The sequence below is a fragment of the Mustela nivalis genome (genome assembly GCF_964662115.1).
Source record: "Mustela nivalis genome assembly, chromosome: 5".
Taxonomy (NCBI): domain Eukaryota; kingdom Metazoa; phylum Chordata; class Mammalia; order Carnivora; family Mustelidae; genus Mustela; species Mustela nivalis.
In genome coordinates this window covers 152,472,817-152,486,068 of record NC_139024.1, presented here as the reverse complement: position 1 = coordinate 152,486,068, position 13,252 = coordinate 152,472,817, and the positions used below count along the sequence as shown (strand labels likewise).

Genomic DNA, 13,252 nt, shown 5'->3' with positions numbered 1-13,252 from the left:
GCCTATGCACGTGTTAGGTCACAAGGCCAAGGGGAATGGAGCGCGTAGTGAAATGAAAGGTACTACTCAGGCGATGTCGACACAGGACAATCATCCCAGATTAGCAGCTGGGCCCAATGTCATCACAAGCTCCTTCAGCATGAACCAGGGAGGCAGAACGTGGAAAGGGGGTCCCAAGCCAAGGAGAGTGGGCAGCTTCTAGAAGCCAGAAAAGCAAGGAAGGGGACGGCCTTGCAGAGCCTTCCGAAGGGAAGACCAACACCTTGATTTGAACCCATTTCAGATTTCTCCCCTACAGAACTCGAAGATGATACATCTGTGTTATTTTCAGGCACAAAATTTGTGGTCATCTGTTACAGCAGCAATGGGAAATGAAGGCAGGGCATTTAAAGATAAATCCATTTCCAAATGGAAACCCACTGCTGTGTAAATGTTAAACCTGCCTTAATAATGTTAACTTGGAGAAATATGTCGATTCTACTTTTCCTTAAAAATGAATTTTAACCGACTCTCAAAAAGATGTTTGTCAGGTAGAAGAACCCAGAGACATCTTGGCTTAAAAAAAACCCGTGTGTCAAAGACCGTATCTGGCACCTAATAGCTTCTCAACAGATAAGTTTTGAATGAAAGAATAAATGAAGGGAAGGACAGAGGAGTTATGGCTAGTAGCTACTTTAACTCCGTTTTCCTGGACTATGTTATATAAAGGAATTAAGAGGGACTATTCATTCAACATCAAATATGTGGTGAGCAAATACTTGGGTGTTAGGCTTTGTTGTGATGGTGAAAACGATGTACAGCCAGAAAGGAAGATAGATATTCCTGTGATTGGAATCTTCTCTGGAAAAGAACGCTGAAATGGAGCTGGCCCCTGGAGCACAAGCCAATGTAATAAATACAGAGCAATGGGAGAGTCCTCCTTCCAGATAAATACTGCCAGCAAGTGATCGGTCTCGAATGTGTGTGATATGTCTTCCGTGGGTCATTGGGGGTGGGGAGCAGGTCAGGAATACCAGTTTCAAGTGCAGTGTAGTGTAGAAAAAGAAGCCAACAGAAGGACTATGCAGAGGGTTGGGGCAGTGAATATTTACCATTTGTATCCCCAGTGTCTGCACCAAGAAAGCACTCCAAAAATACAGGTTAATGATAAGTAAACCAAAAGAAGGAGACATAAAAGTAATTAGGCAATATTTAGAGGTCTTAAATACCAAGTGAACAACCCACAAATACTATAAAGGTAAAAGTAAGATATTAACGAGGATTGTAAGAAAGAAAATGATGTGGGTTTTTTAATTTTTTTTATTTTTATTTTTTAAAGGTATTATTTATTTATTTGACAGACAGAGATCACAAGTAGGCAGAGAGGCAGGCAGAGAGAGAGGAGGAAGCAGGCTCCCCGCTAAGCAGAGAGCCCAATGCAGGGCTCGATCTCAGGACCCTGGGATCATGACCTGAGCCGAAGGCAGAGGCTTTAACCCACTGAGCCACCCAGGTGCCCCGATGTGGGTTTTTTAAAAGATTCTATTTTTAAGCAATTTCTACACCCAATATAGGGCTTGAACTCACAACCCTGAGATCAAGAACAGTTGGACGCTCCACCAACTGAGCCAGCCCCGGGCTCAGAATAACACATTAGTATAGGAGTTTTAGGAAAGATGAAGCTGGTAATGGTGTGCAGATTTTCTGGGGATGGAGAGAAATGATCTAGACTTTCATTACTTTATGCACATCATCATTGTTGTTTCTATTTCCTTTCAATATATGTAAAGAAAAGACAGACGTGTCGCAAGATGTAACAGATCAATCAAACATGTGCCCATCTTCCACTGGCCACAATCCCTCATTTAAAAGTCCTCGTGGGGGGGCACCTGGGTGGCTCAGTGGGTTAAGCCTCTGCCTTCGGCTCAGGTCACGATCCCAGAGTCCTAGGATCGAGCCCTGCATTGGGCTCTCTGCTTAGCGGGGAGCCTGCTTCCTCCTCTCTCTCTGCCTGCCTCTCTGCCTACTTGTGATCTCTGTCTGTCAAATAAAATCTTTTAAAAAAATAATAAATAAAATAAAATAAAAAAGCCCTCGTGGTCTCCGCATGATCCTACCAAAATCTTACTCTTCCTTCCCTCAAATGCTCACAGTTTCACACTGTCCTCTGCCTTATCAGGACCTTGATCTCTCTTGATAGGAGTCAGACACTAGCCCACAACTCCCAGGTCATTCCTCAGTTCCCAGTGCTCATTGCTACATTTTCTGCCGCCATCTCCTGCTGCTTCCTGAATCTTGCAACTTTTCCATTGTGCCCGTGGGAACAGGAGACACTTCATCAGCAAAACCCCTCTTGTCTCTGCCACTCCCCTAAAGTTCATCTTTTTACCCTACCCAAAACCTAACCCTTAACCCAAGCTCTACCTAAATATCTAAAATATGGCCTGCCCTGCAGCCCCCTCAAGAGATGGCGGGTGTTTTCTGTCGTGGCTCTTATTCCATGGGCTCGATGTCCTTTCTGCTACGCACCGCCCCATAGATCATTCTCTTTCCTTCCTAAAACCCCAGCTGTGAATTAATGACATTCCTCCTTTTTGTAGTCATGCTAACCCCCCCTGTCCTTGTGAATATTTGCACCCGACCTTGCAATTTTTTGACTTCGTCTCCTCCAAAGATCTCCATGCCACATCAGCTACTAATTCCCATAGTCCAGACCTTACCCTTAATAATTCACAGAAACTCCAAACAACCCGTAACCTAGACTTCATGCCTTTCCCTTTCTGACCACCATCTAACATATTTGGTTGTTATCCCAACTGCAACATGCTACAATTCACCAAGACTTTCACGACATCAATCCCACAAACTCATGTCTTTCCCCATTTGTTGTAGCTATACCTACAGAATCCTTAAAATTAACTTTGACTTTTCTCTCCAACCTCATATACAGTTAGAAAATTCTAAATACCCAGAATCAAAGTAAACCAGAACCTTACCACTCAGTATCTCCAACACGTTATCCAGAGACATTATTGTGATAGCTTCCAACCTACATCTCTGCTTCGCTAATCGCTGCTTATAGTCAACACAGAAGCTACAGGGATTACTTGAAAATGTAAATCAGAGCATGTTACTCCTTTGCTCAAAACCCTCCAACGGCTTCCTGTTTAAGTCCAAATATAGCCAATCATTGCACTAGTCATCAAGGTCTTGCAAGACGTGATTCCTTGTGGCTAGTCTGACCTCATCTAATACTCTCTTCCTTGCTCTATCCATTTCAGTCACATGGCACCCTTGCTATCCTAAAACATGGCAAGTATCAAGACCTTCATACTTGCCATTCCCTCTGCCTGGAACATTCTTCTTCCAGAAATACGCATGGTTTATTTTCTCACTGTTTTCAGGTATAAACTGCTTTTAGAAATGATGGATGGATGTATGGATGGATGAATGGATATTAATGGACAGAAAATTGTTCGTCTTTATTGATCCCTACTATGACATGAGCTCCAAAAGGGTTTGATTCACTGCTACATTCCCAGAACACAGAACAGAGCCTGGCACAAAGTAGGCTTTAAGACATATTTGTTAAATAAATGAATGTTGTTTAAAGGGATATACAGGTGAAGGAGGAGATAATTCAACAAAGGTTCACAGAAGCCAAGAGTATCAAAATAATTACTGAGAGAGTGATCATATTCTCCAAAGACCAAAGCCATAATAAAGCTCAGAAAATAATCTGGTTGTTTATGAAACCACCTGGTTCATAACAATCCCTCCTCTCAAAATTTCTTATGCCTTGCCATTCAGACTGTCTTACATTACGTCCCTTTGCCTTTCTAAGAAAATAACAAGATTCCAATTACAGCCAAAGCTATTTTGTGGAGTATGATTTAGAAAATTGCTTTTTTTCTTCCGAGTGAAAATAAGGAGTGCTGATACCTGAAGAAGATTTCAAATCCTGCAACTTCGGTGAAGTTTCTAGAAGCATAGTCATCTGGAGTAAGCCAAAGTAAAGGATAGATTCTTGCACCTTGATGTTCCCACTATGAAGAAGAAAACATCCCACCTCCTGGACCTCTTCAGATTCTGGAAGCATCCTATTCCACAACAGGGGACATTGCTCCAATTGGCTGCCATGTGTGAGTATGAGAATGGGACTCCTCAGGGGGACCAACCTAAAATGCCAGCAGCCCTGCCATTTGGGTCAGATAACCTCATAACCTTACACAGTCAGAGGTAACTGTAATGGAAGCCGTTCTAGGGAGTTCATGGAAAGTCACATATGCTAGTGCAAGTGCAAGGCCAGGGCATACGCAGCAGTAGGAGCCACTCTTTTCCCCCTACTGATCTTCCTCTTAGAAGTGTCCCAACCAGAAGAATGGAAGAGCTCTTTGCAGGTGGGATTAACTTATTGTATGAAGCAAGTGCATGGAAATGGTGCCCAGTTTACCCTTTGAGGACAGAAGCTGCCAGTGTTGGGTGTCCTGGTGGTTCACAATTGATACCTCCCTAGAAATTGCTCTCAGACAAAGCTTCCTTGTCCAAGGCTGACCAAGGACAGCCTGTGGCCAGTGACTGGTCGAAACAGGGTACAAAGGTTAAGTCCTCCTGCCTCAGTTCAGGACAGATCTGAAGTGACATCCCAGCCCCAGAGTTTCCCAAGGATAAGCTGAGATTCTGTTAGGATTGTATCACAGGCCTACATCCTCCCCTGCCCAATGCTCCGCCCTTAATTACCTTACAGTTGGGGCTTTTAAAAATACTTCCCTATCAACTTCCTACAAATCTTAACCTTCTTCTTTTCTTCTTTCTGCCAAAAAACTTGACCTAAAATACATGTGTGTATGTGTAGGTGTGTACACAGATATACATATGTCAAATCACACAGAGGTAGGGAGGACATGGTAAAAAATTTTTAGAAACTCAGTTTTGAGCGGCGGCAACAACATCAGGATAAATGTCTTTTTTTTTTTTTAGAAATAGGTGATATTTTATCAATTCACATGAACCATGACAAAAGATTTTTAGAAACCCCAAAGTTATTGACAACTTGAAAGCTTTTGACAATTTCACATTATAGGCATTCTTATAGAATTAACTTTTGTCCTAACGGGACAAAAATCAGCTTCTACTTCTCTGAAAACATGGCATTTTTCAACTGTCCAGGTCTTTTCCTCTTCAAATGAGTCATGTAGATTTAGTTCAAGAATCTATCGACTGTCTCCAGTGTGAAATTTTTCATCCATTGGACTTTTAAGGACTTGGTCTTTTCAGAAAGATACTTTTAAAACACTATTAAAGCGCAAGACAATGTCTATCTAGACTTTTAGCATAAGGCCCCCAAATTTTAGAAATGTCTTTTAAAAAGGTATATAATTTGGCCTTAATACAGATTCAGCTTTATTTTCAATTCAACTGGGGCTCTCTATCATAGCAAATCAGCTGGGTTTGGATTCTCAAGTTACTTCTTTTCAGGTCACTGCCCCATGCCTCCACCTTTATATTTAGTGCCAAGTATGCTCCGGTGACTTCTATGGACGTAGATACACTACTTTCTTCAGAGTACTTAGGAGACCTTCACTCCTTCCCACTCAGAGTTCTCGAGATTTCACAACAAGGAGTTGTCATTGTTGTCAGTGTTAAGTTCAATAGTCTAAGTGACCTCACTTTCTAAACTTAAATTTTGTGGAAAAGTTTATTCAGGCTAAAAGTAGGTACAGGGCTGAAGAGGACCATAACAGGTTTGTCCTCCAGCTCCTTCTTTGGAGGAAAGATGCAAAAGCGCCTCTAGAAAATTAACAGAGCCAGTAAGATAAAGGCCCTTCAAGGTCATCTTCTTTGGTTTCAGAGTTGAAACCCAATCAGTAAAAAGGGGACTCACTCAATCCATAGGGGGATTTACCCAACCACCAGAGGATCACTGCCTAACCCATACAAAGATAAAAGAGAACACCACGCCTTGTTACACAGACAGATCAAATTTTCTCCTTATCTGGCTCTTAGAACAGAAAGTAACACACGAGTTCCAGACTTAGTGCTGCTTAGACCCAGGCAAAAGGAGCGACTTCTGTGATCAAAGAGAGAATGAGGAGGTCAAAATTTTACAAACAGGAAAACTCAGATTTTTGAGTTTCTGGTAATTAGCCTTGACTTCAGAAGGGATAGAGATAAACATCTTGACCAGGAAACCGTACACACAGTGAATGTGCTAAATTTTCAACCCAGAGGACTAAAACTGTGGACTCCTAAAGGAATTGGCTAGACAAAACTTGAGCAAGGACTTTACTATTCAAAACCAGACAACCAGGGTATCTACTGCCAAAAGGACAAAGGTCAAATATTCAGTAATGATGTAGGCTTAATTCTTTCTCTGAATCAATGGTGCCATTGAGATGTAATCTTTGAGTTTAGTCTTCCACACAGGACATACAAGGGCTGGATTTGCCAAAGCTATGTGTTCTTAATTCGATGAGAGCATTTAGATATTTAAAAATAAAAGAAAAAGGAATGAAATTTTTAAAAAATAGAAATTTGAGGCTATATAAAGTTGGGTTGCAGTTTCCCAAAAGATGCCAGGTACTGTTAAAAAAAAAAAAAAGTAACTTGTGCTTCACACAAATTCTCCATTAATTATTAATCGTAACCAAGCATCATTTATGTAGCTACCTAACACATCAGTAACGCTCTCGAGAATTCTCAGGGGGATGAGGCAGATACGTCGGTGGTTCTGTAACAATTTTAACATGCAAAAAATAAAAACGCCCTTATTATTATTTTAGCATAGACTCTTTAAATAATTCATTTTAAAGGAAAAATTTCATCATAAATTCAGTAATAATTTTTTTTTCAATTGGGCACTGAGAATAATGAATCAATCAACCAAACAGTTTGCTAGTGCTAATCTGTGACAGAATGACGTATTGGGCTGTATTTAAAGCACAGCATACCATTTATAAAACAGGATTTATGTATAATTTGTTACATTCTGACAAAACAAATGCCAGCAGAATACATAAGAAAATAATTCCTGCCATCCTCTGGGATCAGTTATCTCAAGGAAAAAAACTATTCATGTCGGCACGAATGCGCTATCTTACTGTAATTATGTCTGTCAAATGTCACTGAATCAGAGATGTGGCCAACTGCCTTGACCTACAGTCTGGTTAAATTGCACTATCATTGCCCAAATCCCGCTTTAGAAGTCCTTCATTTTGCTAGTTAAGTGCATCTTTATTCTTTTTATATGGACTAAAGAGTGGTGGTGTTCATAGCTGCATGATAAAACACACACACACCTACTTTAAAAATGAAAATATCAATCCGTCCTTTACAAGGAGTCTAAAGGAATGAATATCTCACAGAAAACAAGCCCTGTAGCCTGAGACAGAGGGCTGTCCATTTGTCTAAACCAAAGACAAAATCTCAAGGTAGAAGTCAGGAGTGACATCCAAATCATTAATAGCACAACAGGTAAGACCACCAACCAAGCAGAATGGAAACCAGTTACATCGGGAGGATCACAGGTCTCCACATGCGCCCGGGCACTACCCTTCTGTTGCTGAATGATAAGCATGTTTGGGAGTCTTGAGAGACAGACCGTGCCAGCTTGAAGGGAGGAACACTTGGGGGTGAGGGAGGGTCTTGGGACCAACAGCTCTTGACCAAGGAGTATTAAGTATCTTACTGGTTCAGTAAGATATGAACCCTCACTGGTTCATACTATCTGAATGTCAGTCCTGATACAAAATGGGATTTCATTAACCATCAGAACAAGACCTCCAGACCAGAAAAGAGCATATTCTAAGGAGTTGGAAGAATGTACTGGTAACACACCTGTGGAAGAGTGACACATACGTTAACATGTTAGAAAGAAGTTATCATAGTCGGGTCTGAACACAAGGCAGTGAGGCCACACCCACGGGCTGCATTTATTAGCAGAGTTCCCATCCCTGGCAAGGACCACCAGGGCAGAAGGAGCCCAAACAAGCAGTCAGGCCTGGGGAATGGGGAACACTGGTTGAGAGAAACTTACTAGATACCAGATGGTTTACATTGGGACTCCCAGATTCCAGATTGTGGAGCATGATTAATGTGAAGTCCCATTAGATAACTGGTCTGGAAAGAATTAAATATGCCTTGTCCAGATGGTTCGGGAATCCAGAGGAAGGCTGAGGCCTCAGATGGGGAAGTCATTGCGGCCCAGCTATGGCCGCCTGATGAAGGTAGGGTCTGAGATATGGTTTCACCATTTTTCCTCAGCCTACAGGAGTTATTAGCAATTTTTTTCAAAAAAGCACATGTGTCAGCCCCATCTCACCAAAAGTATGATATTCATTCCATGACAGAAGTTATCCAAAAGAACAGACACAGTAGTAAATAGGCTAAGGGATTATTCTGAATCTCACATGAGACCAATTTAAAATTTCCATCCTGACACAGAGCAAATACCTTGTGCTTGTCATGTAATAGAGTATTTTTGTCTAGATGACTAACAAAGGGGTCGTGTGTGTACAGGTATGCCTCTCAGACTGGTCACTTTTACCACTGAGAGGTTCTGAATGTGTAATCACTTGAGTTAAATAATAATTTTTAAGATGCCATTGAGAAGAAGAGATGTTCACATACTTGATGAAATATGCATATATTGGCAATTCGGCAATCCCTAATTGAGTCATTTCTAGGCTCCATGCCTGTGCTTTATACTGCCGACATACATTAAACATGGCAAAACTGTCGGTATCACTAATTCTGGAGATAATGTGTGCAGTGTTGCATGCCATTCAACTGACAAACAATTGGCAGGTAGCTTTTATAATAGCAAGATGGATTCCTGTATGGGATGTGTTGATTGCTTATGTCAGTCCCTTTGAAATTTAACAGCAGTTGTAATTAGAGCTGTAAATCTCTTCTAACTATAATTAGATTACTATTTATACCCATTGTCATTTTTTTAAACAGCCTGAGATGCTACTATGAAGCGAGAAAGGTGTGTGGTGGGGGGGGGGGGGTGCAGGGGTGCAATATGGTTTCTTTACAACAAAAATCACGGTTAAGAATTAACTGCAGGGTGCTTTGTGAATTTAAATGCTGAGTCCCAAGGGAAATACTTCGGAGCAATGACTGCAGAAATCTTTAACCTCCATGAAGGAAGTGTTTTCTCCAAAGAACAGATCTGGTCTTCTCATGAGCTTCTCTAAGCTGGGCCTTGCAGTCCATAGCTACACCCATCAACGTGCATGGGAACAAAATGAAGCTGGAGAATGTGTCACAGAAGACTGAATTCTACAGTCTACATTTTATTACACCTCAATTCCTTCTGAAAGCATTCTTTTGCTGATTCTGTAATCCCGTGAGACTATGGAATGATGCTAGAGATGTGCCATTCATTTAGGACGCTGTGATGTTGTTAAAGCAATGGATGGCGTTCTCCTCTCTTTCTCTGCCCTTCTCAACTTTCCTACAAGTGTTAAATAAAGCTTAGAGAGGAAACAGATTGGTTTCACATTCAGGGATATTTTTAAAACTAACCCTTAGACTTTGTAATAACCAATGACAATATTCTGAATCTGGGCAAGAAGTAAAAACAGTCATAATCTAACAGTTGGGTCGTACTGGGTTCCCATTTCCCCCAAAGGGCTCTAAAAACCTGAGTACATTTTATCCTCTTAAATGAAACAAGATGATCAATAAATACAGCCCACTTGAATCATGTGCTGCCCAGATCAAGATTTGCTCATTAAGTGATGGTAAAGCAGAGGAATGAATGCAATTAAGGGAACATGAGCATGGAGAGGTGTGCTTCCTGGCACCTGACACTGTGTGGCCTTCAGTAAGACAGTTCATATTCTGGCATTTTTAAAATTAAATTAAATTTATTTATTTGACAAAGAGCACAAATGGAGAGCAGAAGTCAGAGGAGGAGGCAGGCTTCCCACTTCGCAGGGAGCCCGATGTGAGGCTCAATCCCAGGACCCTGAGATCATGACCTGAGCAAAAGATCATGCTTAACCGACTGAGCCACCCAGGTGCTCCCATATTCTGGCATTCTTATGTCCATCTCCCCATTTTGAAAATGAGGACATTATGCTAGATGATCTTTTTGGCATATTTTCACTCTAAAACCCGATAGCTATCCCTAAAAAGTCTTTGAATCTTGGCTTCCAGATTTAATATGTCATAAAAGCCTTTGAGTTGGCAATTTTAAGGAGAGTAAGTAGTTATGGTAGGATTTCTCCATAGTTCAATAAGAGCAGAGGTTCCAAACACAGGGAAAAATATTTAAACCATAAAAGCACTAGAAGAAAACACAAGTTATTTCTAAAAATATAATCTTGGAAAATGGAAAGGCTTTCTACATATGGGATACAACCCAAAAGACTTGAGGTAAAAGCTGCCAAATGTCATAATAGAGCTGCATCCTCAGAGTGGATACTGGAATGTTCTGTCACAGAGTTGGCTTGATTGGGGGTAGGGATGTCACACATGGATTGTTCAAGTGTTTCAGTTTGTTGTACTTAGAATCTCAGAAACATCTATCAATACAACCATAAGCTCTGAGATGTATTCAGTGCCATTAGCAATAATAAAGAATCAACATTTGTGAATGACATTCATGTTTTAATAGAAATTAGAACAATGATAAGAATATCTGGATATTTTTATTATCACATGCTTGTGTTCTTATATACGTAACTTTTCTTGCGTGAAAATAGTATGGGAGAGTTTCAGCTGGGACATTAGAAGTTAGTTCTACAGAACTAAATATCATTCACCTTGTGTCATGATGAAAAAAAAAAATGGCGGAGCACCTCTGTTTCTACACATTATCCTGCATGAATTTGTTTAACATGAAATAGGCGAGGCATCTCACAAGACTGTTTTGGGTCCCGTTCTAGGAGAAGGATGTTTTCCAGCTCTGTTTCTTTGGGCTTCATTTGGTGTTCACCCAGCTCAAAAGCTATGCATACAAACACACACTCCGTTTTGCATGAGGCATGTGTTCCTGGAAATGGTATCACCAACTGACCCGGCCCGATGTGTCATGATAGTGTAATCCCTAAAGGGATACCTTTTGTCCGACCACAGATTCTCCCAGCTGTGGTTCATGTAACGGTAGGGAAAGTCTTCCAGGCTTCAGTGGTATGAATGAGGCACTTTGTAACCTCCGAGCCCTTCTACCACTCCCTTAGTGCCAGGCGATCTTTCCCGCTGCCTAATTGGCCATTTTTTTAAGGTATTTCAAGCTACCAGGAAACCTGCCTTTTAACAACTATAATGCAAATCTGCTGGGGGTAGGTCCAGCACTATCACTTTTATCAAGTTTTATGGATCACAACTATTTTCCAGAACACAAATAATTGGCAGAAGAGGCTCCAGTAAAATAAAACCCACTGCAAAATATCCTTAACTCAGAAAATCTTGGAGAGCACTGATTGGCTGAGAACATTCAACAGGACTCAGACACTGTTGGCGTAAAGGGGTCAGAAATACCTATGATGTAGCGGGTACCTATCTGTATATAAATATACCTATATTTATATGTATACAGATGCCATATATAAAATTTGTTTTACACGTTTTTTTTTTTTTCCTTAAAAGCAAACACGATGTTAATAAGTTCATCTGATGTGTGGTAGTTAAAGACGTACTTCTTCAGTAATAGCTAGAGAACTCTGTGACTCTGAAGAACTGAGTATGGTATTTTGGAACGAATTGCATGCAAACAATAAACAGTTAACTGAAGCATAAAATAATTAACAGCACCTCCACAAACAATAAACAGCAGGTGGATGATTCTAATTATTCCAATTATTTTTCTCCTAGGTTTAGGAAAATCCTTAAGCAGACATGTCTTAAAGAAGTGTTCTAATAGGATTATCCATGTCTACTGTGTTGACTGTCCATGTTTTCATTAAAATGGTCTGAAGAACCCTTGTAAAGATTACAGGTAGGAATACTTTTATCTAAACCTTTTTTAATAGCATCATACCTACTGAGAATACCTAATATACATTATCGCTATCTAGGCTTTAACTGACATTTACACGAGGGTAATTAATGGACACTGTAGTAGGGCCACACAGCAATTTAGCAAAACCAAAACAAATAACCTCTATAACCACAGCTAATGCTCCCAGTGTGTGACGCCACCATCCTCCAGCTTGCTGAGACCAGACAAGGAGTCACCTCTGGTTTATTGTTCCCCCACTATGTGATCTGTCAGCAAGTTCTGTGGATTCTGTCTTCAAAATATATGATGCGACTCCTCATTATTCTCTAAGCTGCTGGCACCATGGGCTAAATCAGCTTCACCTCTTCCCCTAATGACTCTGCATGTCACCTGCCTAGCCTTGCTTTTTTTCTCCTCCTGCCTTTGTATGACCCATTCTTCATAGAGCAGTCCAGTGGTTTGGGAAGCATATATCAGATTACATCACTCCCCTGCCTAAAATCCACAAGCAGTTCTCATCCCTGCAAAAAGACAGCATTCATCTGCCTATCCATAATTTTCCAACCTTACAAAATCTTGGGGGAAAAATCAGCTATGAACTATAAAAAAATACTTTTTTTTTTTTCGCCCTCTGCTTCAAGTATTTTAAAAGCCCTTGTTTTTCCCTAGAGAATACTCCTGGACAACACTGTGGCATGTGTGCTTTGAGTTTCAACCAGTCTGAGTACAGAGGTAGTGTTTATGATGATGCCTTATCAAACCATCTTTTAAAAAGGGCCTATATCTTAAGGTGCCTTGGTGTCTCAAATGTCTGAATGTCAGACTCTTGGTTTTAGCTCAGGTCATGATTTCAGGGGTCCACACTGGGCATGGAGCCTGCTTAAGATTCACCCTCTCCCTCCTCCTCTGCCCCTATCCCCGCTAACATGCATGTGTAGGCACTCTCTCCCTCTCTAAAAAAAAAAAAGAAAAATTAAAAGGGCCTGTCTCATATAAAATCAATGCACAGAAATGGGTTATATTTCTATGCACCAACAGAAGACAGAAGAAAGAGAAACTAAGGAGTCCATCCCATTTACAATTGCACCCAAAACCATAAGATACCTAGGAATAAATCTAATTCAAGAGTCAAAGAATCTGCACTCAGAAAACTATAAAGTAGTTATGAAAAAAATTGAGGAAGACACAAAAAAAATGGAAATGCTCATGGATTGGAAGAATAAATACTGTGACGATGTCTATGATACCTAAAGCAATCTACACAGTGAATGCAATTCCTATCAAAATACCATCAATTTTTTTCAAAGAAATGGAACAAAC

General features: G+C 40.6%; 1 protein-coding gene across 2 annotated transcripts in view; it reads left to right on the top strand.

Annotated features, from left to right (window-relative positions):
* Positions 1-13,252, top strand: part of LOC309865113 (uncharacterized protein) — a 112,588-nt gene that overhangs the window by 72,076 nt on the left and 27,260 nt on the right. The window contains exons 4-5 of one of the 2 annotated variants that reach the window (XR_014311960.1): positions 3,900-4,121; positions 11,806-11,929. The gene's annotated coding sequence lies outside the window, so the exon portion shown is untranslated. The remainder of the gene's footprint in view (positions 1-3,899; positions 4,122-11,805; positions 11,930-13,252) is intronic. The other variant, XR_014311961.1, reaches the window with a different exon arrangement.